Source organism: Rutidosis leptorrhynchoides, chromosome 2 (assembly GCF_046630445.1).
Source record: "Rutidosis leptorrhynchoides isolate AG116_Rl617_1_P2 chromosome 2, CSIRO_AGI_Rlap_v1, whole genome shotgun sequence".
NCBI classification, from domain to species: Eukaryota; Viridiplantae; Streptophyta; class Magnoliopsida; order Asterales; family Asteraceae; genus Rutidosis; species Rutidosis leptorrhynchoides.
The window spans coordinates 275,985,070-275,994,514 of NC_092334.1; positions in this window are offsets into that span (position 1 = coordinate 275,985,070).

Here is a 9,445-nt window from a genome sequence, read left to right on the forward strand (position 1 = left end):
AACGTCTTACTAGGTACATATGAATCATATTAAGATATTGATACACTTGGTTAATTATGTTAAATGATAAGTAAATATATTATTAAGTGTATTAACAATGAAATACATATGTAAAAATAAGACTACTAACTTAATGATTTCGAAACAAGACATATATGTAACGATTATCGTTGTAACGACATTTAACTGTATATACATCATACTGAGATATATTATATATCATAATATCATGATAATATAACAATTTAACATCTCATTTGTTATAATAAACAATGGGTTAACAACATTCAACAAGATCATTAACCTAAAGGTTTCAAAACAACATTTACATGTAACGACTAACGATGACTTAACGACTCAGTTAAAATGTATATACATGTAGTGTTTTAATATGTATTCATACACTTTTGAAAGACTTCAAGACACTTATCAAAATACTTCTACTTAACAAAAATGCTTACAATTACATCCTCGTTCAGTTTCATCAACAATTCTACTCGTATGCACCCGTATTCGTACTCGTACAATACACAGCTTTTAGATGTATGTACTATTGGTATATACACTCCAATTATCAGCTCTTAGCAGCCCATGTGAGTCACCTAACACATGTGGGAACCATCATTTGGCAACTAGCATGAAATATCTCAAAAAATTACAAAAATATGAGTAATCATTCATGACTTATTTACATGAAAACAAAATTACATATCCTTTATATCTAATCCATACACCAACGACCAAAAACACCTACAAACACTTTCATTCTTCAATTTTCTTCATCTAATTGATCTCTCTCAAGTTCTATCTTCAAGTTCTAAGTGTTCTTCATAAATTCCAAAAGTTCTAGTTTCATAAAATCAAGAATACTTTCAAGTTTGCTAGCTCACTTCCAATCTTGTAAGGTGATCATCCAACCTCAAGAAATCTTTGTTTCTTACAGTAGGTTATCATTCTAATACAAGGTAATAATCATATTCAAACTTTGGTTCAATTTCTATAACTATAACAATCTTATTTCAAGTGATGATCTTACTTGAACTTGTTTTCGTGTCATGATTCTGCTTCAAGAACTTCGAGCCATCCAAGGATCCATTGAAGCTAGATCCATTTTTCTCTTTTCCAGTAGGTTTATCCAAGGAACTTAAGGTAGTAATGATGTTCATAACATCATTCGATTCATACATATAAAGCTATCTTATTCGAAGGTTTAAACTTGTAATCACTAGAACATAGTTTAGTTAATTCTAAACTTGTTTGCAAACAAAAGTTAATCCTTCTAACTTGACTTTTAAAATCAACTAAACACATGTTCTATATCTATATGATATGATAACTTAATGATTTAAAACCTGGAAACACGAAAAACACCGTAAAACCGGATTTACGCCGTCGTAGTAACACCGCGGGCTGTTTTGGGTTAGTTAATTAAAAACTATGATAAACTTTGATTTTAAAGTTGTTATTCTGAGAAAATGATTTTTATTATGAACATGAAACTATATCCAAAAATTATGATTAAACTCAAAGTGGAAGTATGTTTTCTAAAATGGTCATCTAGACGTCGTTCTTTCGACTGAAATGACTACCTTTACAAAAACGACTTGTAACTTATTTTTCCAACTATAAACCTATACTTTTACTGTTTAGATTCATAAAATAGAGTTCAATATGAAACCATAGCAATTTGATTCACTCAAAACGGATTTAAAATGAAGAAGTTATGGGTAAAACAAGATTGGATAATTTTTCTCATTTTAGCTACGTGAAAATTGGTAACAAATCTATTCCAACCATAACTTAATCAACTTGTATTGTATATTATGTAATCTTGAGATACCATAGACACGTATACAATGTTTCGACCTATCATGTCAACACATCTATATATATTTCGGAACAACCATAGACACTCTATATGTGAATGTTGGAGTTAGCTATACAGGGTTGAGGTTGATTCCAAAATATATATAGTTTGAGTTGTGATCAATACTGAGATACGTATACACTGGGTCGTGGATTGATTCAAGATAATATTTATCGATTTATTTCTGTACATCTAACTGTGGACAACTAGTTGTAGGTTACTAACGAGGACAGCTGACTTAATAAACTTAAAACATCAAAATATATTAAAAGTGTTGTAAATATATTTTGAACATACTTTGATATATATGTATATATTGTTATAGGTTCGTGAATCAACCAGTGGCCAAGTCTTACTTCCCGACGAAGTAAAAATCTGTGAAAGTGAGTTATAGTCCCACTTTTAAAATCTAATATTTTTGGGATGAGAATACATGCAGGTTTTATAAATGATTTACAAAATAGACACAAGTACGTGAAACTACATTCTATGGTTGAATTATCGAAATCGAATATGCCCCTTTTTATTAAGTCTGGTAATCTAAGAATTAGGGAACAGACACCCTAATTGACGCGAATCCTAAAGATAGATCTATCGGGCCCAACAAGCCCCATCCAAAGTACCGGATGCTTTAGTACTTCGAAATTTATATCATATCCGAAGGGTGTCCCGGAATGATGGGGATATTCTTATATATGCATCTTGTTAATGTCGGTTACCAGGTGTTCACCATATGAATGATTTTTATCTCTATGTATGGGATGTGTATTGAAATATGAAATCTTGTGGTCTATTGTTACGATTTGATATATATAGGTTAAACCTATAACTCACCAACATTTTTGTTGACGTTTAAAGCATGTTTATTCTCAGGTGAATATTAAGAGCTTCCGCTGTTGCATACAAAAATAAGGACAAGATTTGGAGTCCATGTTTGTATGATATTGTGTAAAAACTGCATTCAAGAAACTGATTTCGATGTAACACATTTGTATTGTAAACCATTATGTAATGGTCGTGTGTAAACAGGATATTTTAGATTATCATTATTTGATAATCTACGTAAAGCTTTTTAAACCTTTATTTATGAAATAAAGGTTATGGTTTGTTTTAAAAATGAATGCAGTCTTTGAAAAACGTCTCATATAGAGGTTAAAACCTCGCAACGAAATCAATTAATATGGAACGTTTTTAATCAATAAGAACGGGACATTTCAGTTGGTATCCGAGCGTTGGTCTTAGAGAACCAGAATTTTGCATTAGTGTGTCTTATCGAGTTTGTTAGGATGCATTAGTGAGTCTGGACTTCGACCGTGTTTACTTGAAAAATGATTGCTTAACAAATTTTGTTGGAAACTATATATTTTTAACATGTGAATATTATGTGATATATTAATCTCTTAACGCATTTGATATTATGTGATAGATGTCTACCTCTAGAACAAGTCCCATTGACTCACCTAATAATAATGAAGAGTCAAATGTAAATTGGAATGATTCGTGGACTGATTCACAAGTTCCCGAAGAGGAACCGGAAGAAGAGTCGGAACCGGAAGAAGAATCGGAACCGGAAGAAGAATCGGAACCAGATGAAGAAATAGAACCGGTGGGGGAAATAATAAAACGGTTAAGTAAAAGAAAATCCTCAACCAACCGACCAAGGTTAATTATGGTCAATGGTGTTTCCGCCAAGGAAGCAAAATATTGGGAGGATTACCAATTCTCCGATGAATCGGATTCCGACGAGAATTCCGATGATGTTATAGAAATTACCCCAACTGAATTTAAAAAGGTAAAAGAAAATAATAAGGGAAAGGGCATAAAAATAGAGAAATCTAATTCCAACCCCGATGAACTTTATATGTATCGTCAACCCCCGAAGTCCTTAAGTTGTAACAATGACCCGGGAACCTCTAAACCACCAGGTTTTTCTAAACCAATGTGGACAACGACGGCTCGTATTAGGGGAACATCATATATCCCTAGAAACTTGGCAAAACGAACCAAAACCGAAGAAGAAGAAACGAGCGAGTCGGAATAAGATAGTTGTATTCGTGTGGTGTAATATATGGAATATAGTGTTCTTATGCTTTATGATATATGTAAAAATTGCTTGTATTAATAAGTATTTTTTTTTATGAATCTAACTCTTGTCTATTTTACAGTTTAAAAACACAAAATGGATAGACAACCCAATATTTTAAGAGACCTACCCGGAGACATGATTGATGAAATCTTGTCTAGAGTCGGCCAGAATTCTTCGGCACAACTATTTAAGGCGAGATCAGTTTGTAAGACATTCGAAGAACGTTCCAAGAATGTCTTGGTTTATAAGAGACTTTCATTTGAAAGATGGGGGATATCACATTGGGAAACCCATAAATTACGATGTGTTTACTTTGACGCATATATTGCGGGGAACCCAAATGCTATTTTACGCAACGGGTTAAGAAATTATTTTGACTCAATATATCCGAATATTGGACTTCGTGATTTAGAAAAAGCGGCTAACATGCAACATAAAGAAGCATGTTATGCTTACGGGTTAGTAATGTTCGCTTCTTACCAAAGTGAGAACAAGAACATCGGGCTACAACTATTAAACAAAACGTTTCCACAAGTGACGGAGTCGGTAATTGGGGTAAGAAATGAGGTTTTTAGATTATTACGGGACTGTTGGACATTACGTAACCCTCGTCCCTTTGATGACGTTACAACACGCTGTCTTATCAACGACCATAACGGTTATGTTGCACAAGACCAAGGATGGGAAGTAGTCCTAGTAAAACCAGAATGCATGACTTGTTTCTGGACGTATGAATTACGTGTCTTTATTGCCTTTGCCGAACGACTTGTGTACTAGCTAGAATTGTCTTCACAACTATCTTGTATCAAAGTTATTGTGTGCTATATTTCATGCTTTATGTAAAATAAGCGGTATTGTAAGTTTGTAAAATATTGTATAAAAGTTTGAACGCGAAATATTATTACAATCAGTTTTTCATATAGAATTGTAGTAGTTGAATTGTATATTAGCTACTAAGTATGAACTTAACGGGTAGGTACTACCCGAATTTAAACTTATAAAACGCTAATATGAAGAAAAAGCTTTTATAAATGAGTTCATATTATGCTACGAAATACTATTAACTACTCTTAATATTCTGTATGATTAACTTGTTCCATTTAACTATTTTGAAGGAAATGGCACCGACTACTCGACACACCGTGAATATGAATGAAGAGGAATTCCGTACTTTTCTAGCTTCAAACATAGCCGCAGTACAGGATACGCTACATACCAACAATAACCTTGGATCTAGCAGTACAGGAAATCGTGTAGGATGCACCTACAAAGAATTCACTGCCTGCAAACCTTTGGAATTTGATGGAACCGAAGGACCGATCGGATTGAAACGGTGGACCGAGAAGGTCGAATCGGTGTTTGCCATAAGTAAGTGTACTGAAGAGGACAAAGAAAAGTACGCTACGCATACCTTCACAGGTTCTGCGTTAACATGGTGGAATACCTATCTAGAGCAAGTGGGACAAGACGATGCGTACGCACTACCGTGGTCAGCATTCAAGCACTTGATGAACGAGAAGTACCGTCCCAAAACCGAGGTCAATAAGCTCAAGACAGAACTTAGAGGGTTACGAACCCAAGGATTTGATATTACCACGTACGAAAGACGATTCACAGAATTGTGCCTATTGTGTCCGGGAGCATTCGAAGATGAGGAAGAGAAGATCGACGCATTTTTGAAAGGATTACCGGAAAGAATCCAAGAAGATATAAGTTCACACGAGCCCGCCTCCATACAACAGGCATGTAGAATGGCTCACAAACTCGTGAACCAAATTGAAGAAAGAATTAAAGAACAGACTGCTGAAGAGGCCAATGTGAAGCAAGTCAAAAGAAAGTGGGAGGAAAACGGTGATAAGAATCACCAATACAACAACAACAGCAATTACAACAATAATCGCAACAATTATCCCAACAATCGCAACATCAATCGCAACTACAACAAACGGCCCAACAACAACAACAACAACAACAGCAACTACAACAATCATCCCAACAACAATAATAACCGCAACAACAACAACAATCAGAAGCAGCTATGCCAAAGGTGTGAAAAGAATCACTCGGGGTTCTGCACCAAATTTTGCAACAAGTGTAAAATAAATGGTCATAGCGCGGCGAAGTGTGAGGTCTACGGACCAGGGGTTAATAGAACGAAAGGAACAAATGGTGTCGGAACGAGTAATGGCGGAGCAAGTAGTGTCGGAGCAAGTTATGCCAATGTAGTTTGTTATAAATGTGGAAAACCGGGCCACATTATTAGAAATTGCCCGAACCAGGAGAACACGAATGGACAAGGCCGTGGAAGAGTTTTCAATATTAATGCGGCAGAGGCACAGGAAGACCCGGAGCTTGTTACGGGTACGTTTCTTATTGACAATAAATCTGCTTACGTTTTATTTGATTTGGGTGCAGATAGAAGCTATATGAGTAGAGATTTTTTTGCTAAATTAAGTTGTCCATTGACGCCTTTGGATAGTAAATTTTTACTCGAATTAGCAAATGGTAAATTAATTTCAGCAGATAATATATGTCGGAATCGAGAAATTAAACTGGTTAGCGAAACATTTAAGATTGATTTGATACCAGTAGAGTTAGGGAGTTTTGATGTGATAATCGGTATGGACTGGTTGAAAGAAGTGAAAGCGGAGATCGTTTGTTACAAAAATGCAATTCGCATTATACGAGAAAAAGGAAAACCCTTAATGGTGTACGGAGAAAAGGGCAACACGAAGCTACATCTTATTAGTAATTTGAAGGCACAAAAACTAATAAGAAAAGGTTGCTATGCTGTTCTAGCACACGTCGAGAAAGTACAAACTGAAGAAAAGAGCATCAATGATGTTCCCATTGCAAAAGAATTTCCCGATGTATTTCCGAAAGAATTACCGGGATTACCCCCACATCGATCCGTTGAATTTCAAATAGATCTTGTACCAGGAGCTGCACCAATAGCTCGTGCTCCTTACAGACTCGCACCCAGCGAGATGAAAGAACTACAAAGCCAATTACAAGAACTTTTAGAGCGTGGTTTCATTCGACCAAGCACATCACCGTGGGGAGCTCCTGTTTTGTTTGTCAAGAAGAAAGATGGTACATTCAGGTTGTGTATCGACTACCGAGAGTTGAACAAACTTACCATCAAGAACCGCTACCCACTACCGAGAATCGATGACTTATTTGATCAACTACAAGGCTCGTCTGTTTATTCAAAGATTGACTTACGTTCCGGGTATCATCAAATGCGGGTGAAAGAAGATGATATTCCAAAGACTGCTTTCAGAACACGTTACGGTCATTACGAGTTTATGGTCATGCCGTTTGGTTTAACTAATGCACCAGCTGTGTTCATGGACCTTATGAACCGAGTGTGTGGACCATACCTTGACAAGTTTGTCATTGTTTTTATTGATGACATACTTATTTACTCAAAGAATGACCAAGAACACGGTGAACATTTGAGAAAGGTGTTAGAAGTATTGAGGAAGGAAGAGTTGTACGCTAAGTTTTCAAAGTGTGCATTTTGGTTGGAAGAAGTTTAATTCCTCGGTCACATAGTGAACAAAGAAGGTATTAAGGTGGATCCGGCAAAGATAGAAACTGTTGAAAAGTGGGAAACCCCGAAAACTCCGAAACACATACGCCAGTTTTTAGGACTAGCTGGTTACTACAGAAGGTTCATCCAAGACTTTTCCAGAATAGCAAAACCCTTGACTGCATTAACGCATAAAGGGAAGAAATTTGAATGGAATGATGAACAAGAGAAATCGTTTCAGTTATTAAAGAAAAAGCTAACTACGGCACCTATATTGTCATTGCCTGAAGGGAATGATGATTTTGTGATTTATTGTGATGCATCAAAGCAAGGTCTCGGTTGTGTATTAATGCAACGAACGAAGGTGATTGCTTATGCGTCTAGACAATTGAAGATTCACGAACAAAATTATACGACGCATGATTTGGAATTAGGCGCGGTTGTTTTTGCATTAAAGACTTGGAGGCACTACTTATATGGGGTCAAAAGTATTATATATACCGACCACAAAAGTCTTCAACACATATTTAATCAGAAACAACTGAATATGAGGCAGCGTAGGTGGATTGAATTATTGAATGATTACGACTTTGAGATTCGTTACCACCCGGGGAAGGCAAATGTGGTAGCCGATGCCTTGAGCAGGAAGGACAGAGAACCCATTCGAGTAAAATCTATGAATATAATGATTCATAATAACATTACTACTCAAATAAAGGAGGCGCAACAAGGAGTTTTAAAAGAGGGAAATTTAAAGGATGAAATACCCAAAGGATCGGAGAAGCATCTTAATATTCGGGAAGACGGAACCCGGTATAGGGCTGAAAGGATTTGGGTACCAAAATTTGGAGATATGAGAGAAATGGTACTTAGAGAAACTCATAAAACCAGATACTCAATACATCCTGGAACGGGGAAGATGTACAAGGATCTCAAGAAACATTTTTGGTGGCCGGGTATGAAAGCCGATGTTGCTAAATACGTAGGAGAATGTTTGACGTGTTCTAAGGTCAAAGCTGAGCATCAGAAACCATCAGGTCTACTTCAACAACCCGAAATCCCGGAATGGAAATGGGAAAACATTACCATGGATTTCATCACTAAATTGCCAAGGACTGCAAGTGGTTTTGATACTATTTGGGTAATAGTTGATCGTCTCACCAAATCAGTACACTTCCTACCAATAAGAGAAGATGACAAGATGGAGAAGTTAGCACGACTGTATTTGAAGGAAGTCATCTCCAGACATGGAATACCAATCTCTATTATCTCTGATAGGGATGGCAGATTTATTTCAAGATTCTGGCAGACATTACAGCAAGCATTAGGAACTCGTCTAGACATGAGTACTGCCTATCATCCACAAACTGATGGGCAGAGCGAAAGGACGATACAAACGCTTGAAGACATGCTACGAGCATGTGTTATTGATTTCGGAAACAGTTGGGATCGACATCTACCGTTAGCAGAATTTTCCTACAACAACAGCTACCATTCAAGCATTGAGATGGCGCCGTTTGAAGCACTTTATGGTAGAAAGTGCAGGTCTCCGATTTGTTGGAGTGAGGTGGGGGATAGACAGATTACGGGTCTGGAGATTATACAAGAAACTACCGAGAAGATCATCCAAATTCAACAACGGTTGAAAACCGCCCAAAGTCGACAAAAGAGCTACGCTGACATTAAAAGAAAAGATATAGAATTTGAAATTGGAGAGATGGTCATGCTTAAAGTTGCACCTTGGAAAGGCGTTGTTCGATTTGGTAAACGAGGGAAATTAAATCCAAGGTATATTGGACCATTCAAGATTATTGATCGTGTCGGACCAGTAGCTTACCGACTAGAGTTACCTCAACAACTCGCGGCTGTACATAACACTTTCCACGTCTCGAATTTAAAGAAATGTTTTACCAAAGAAGATCTCACTATTCCGTTAGATGAAATCCAAATCAACGAA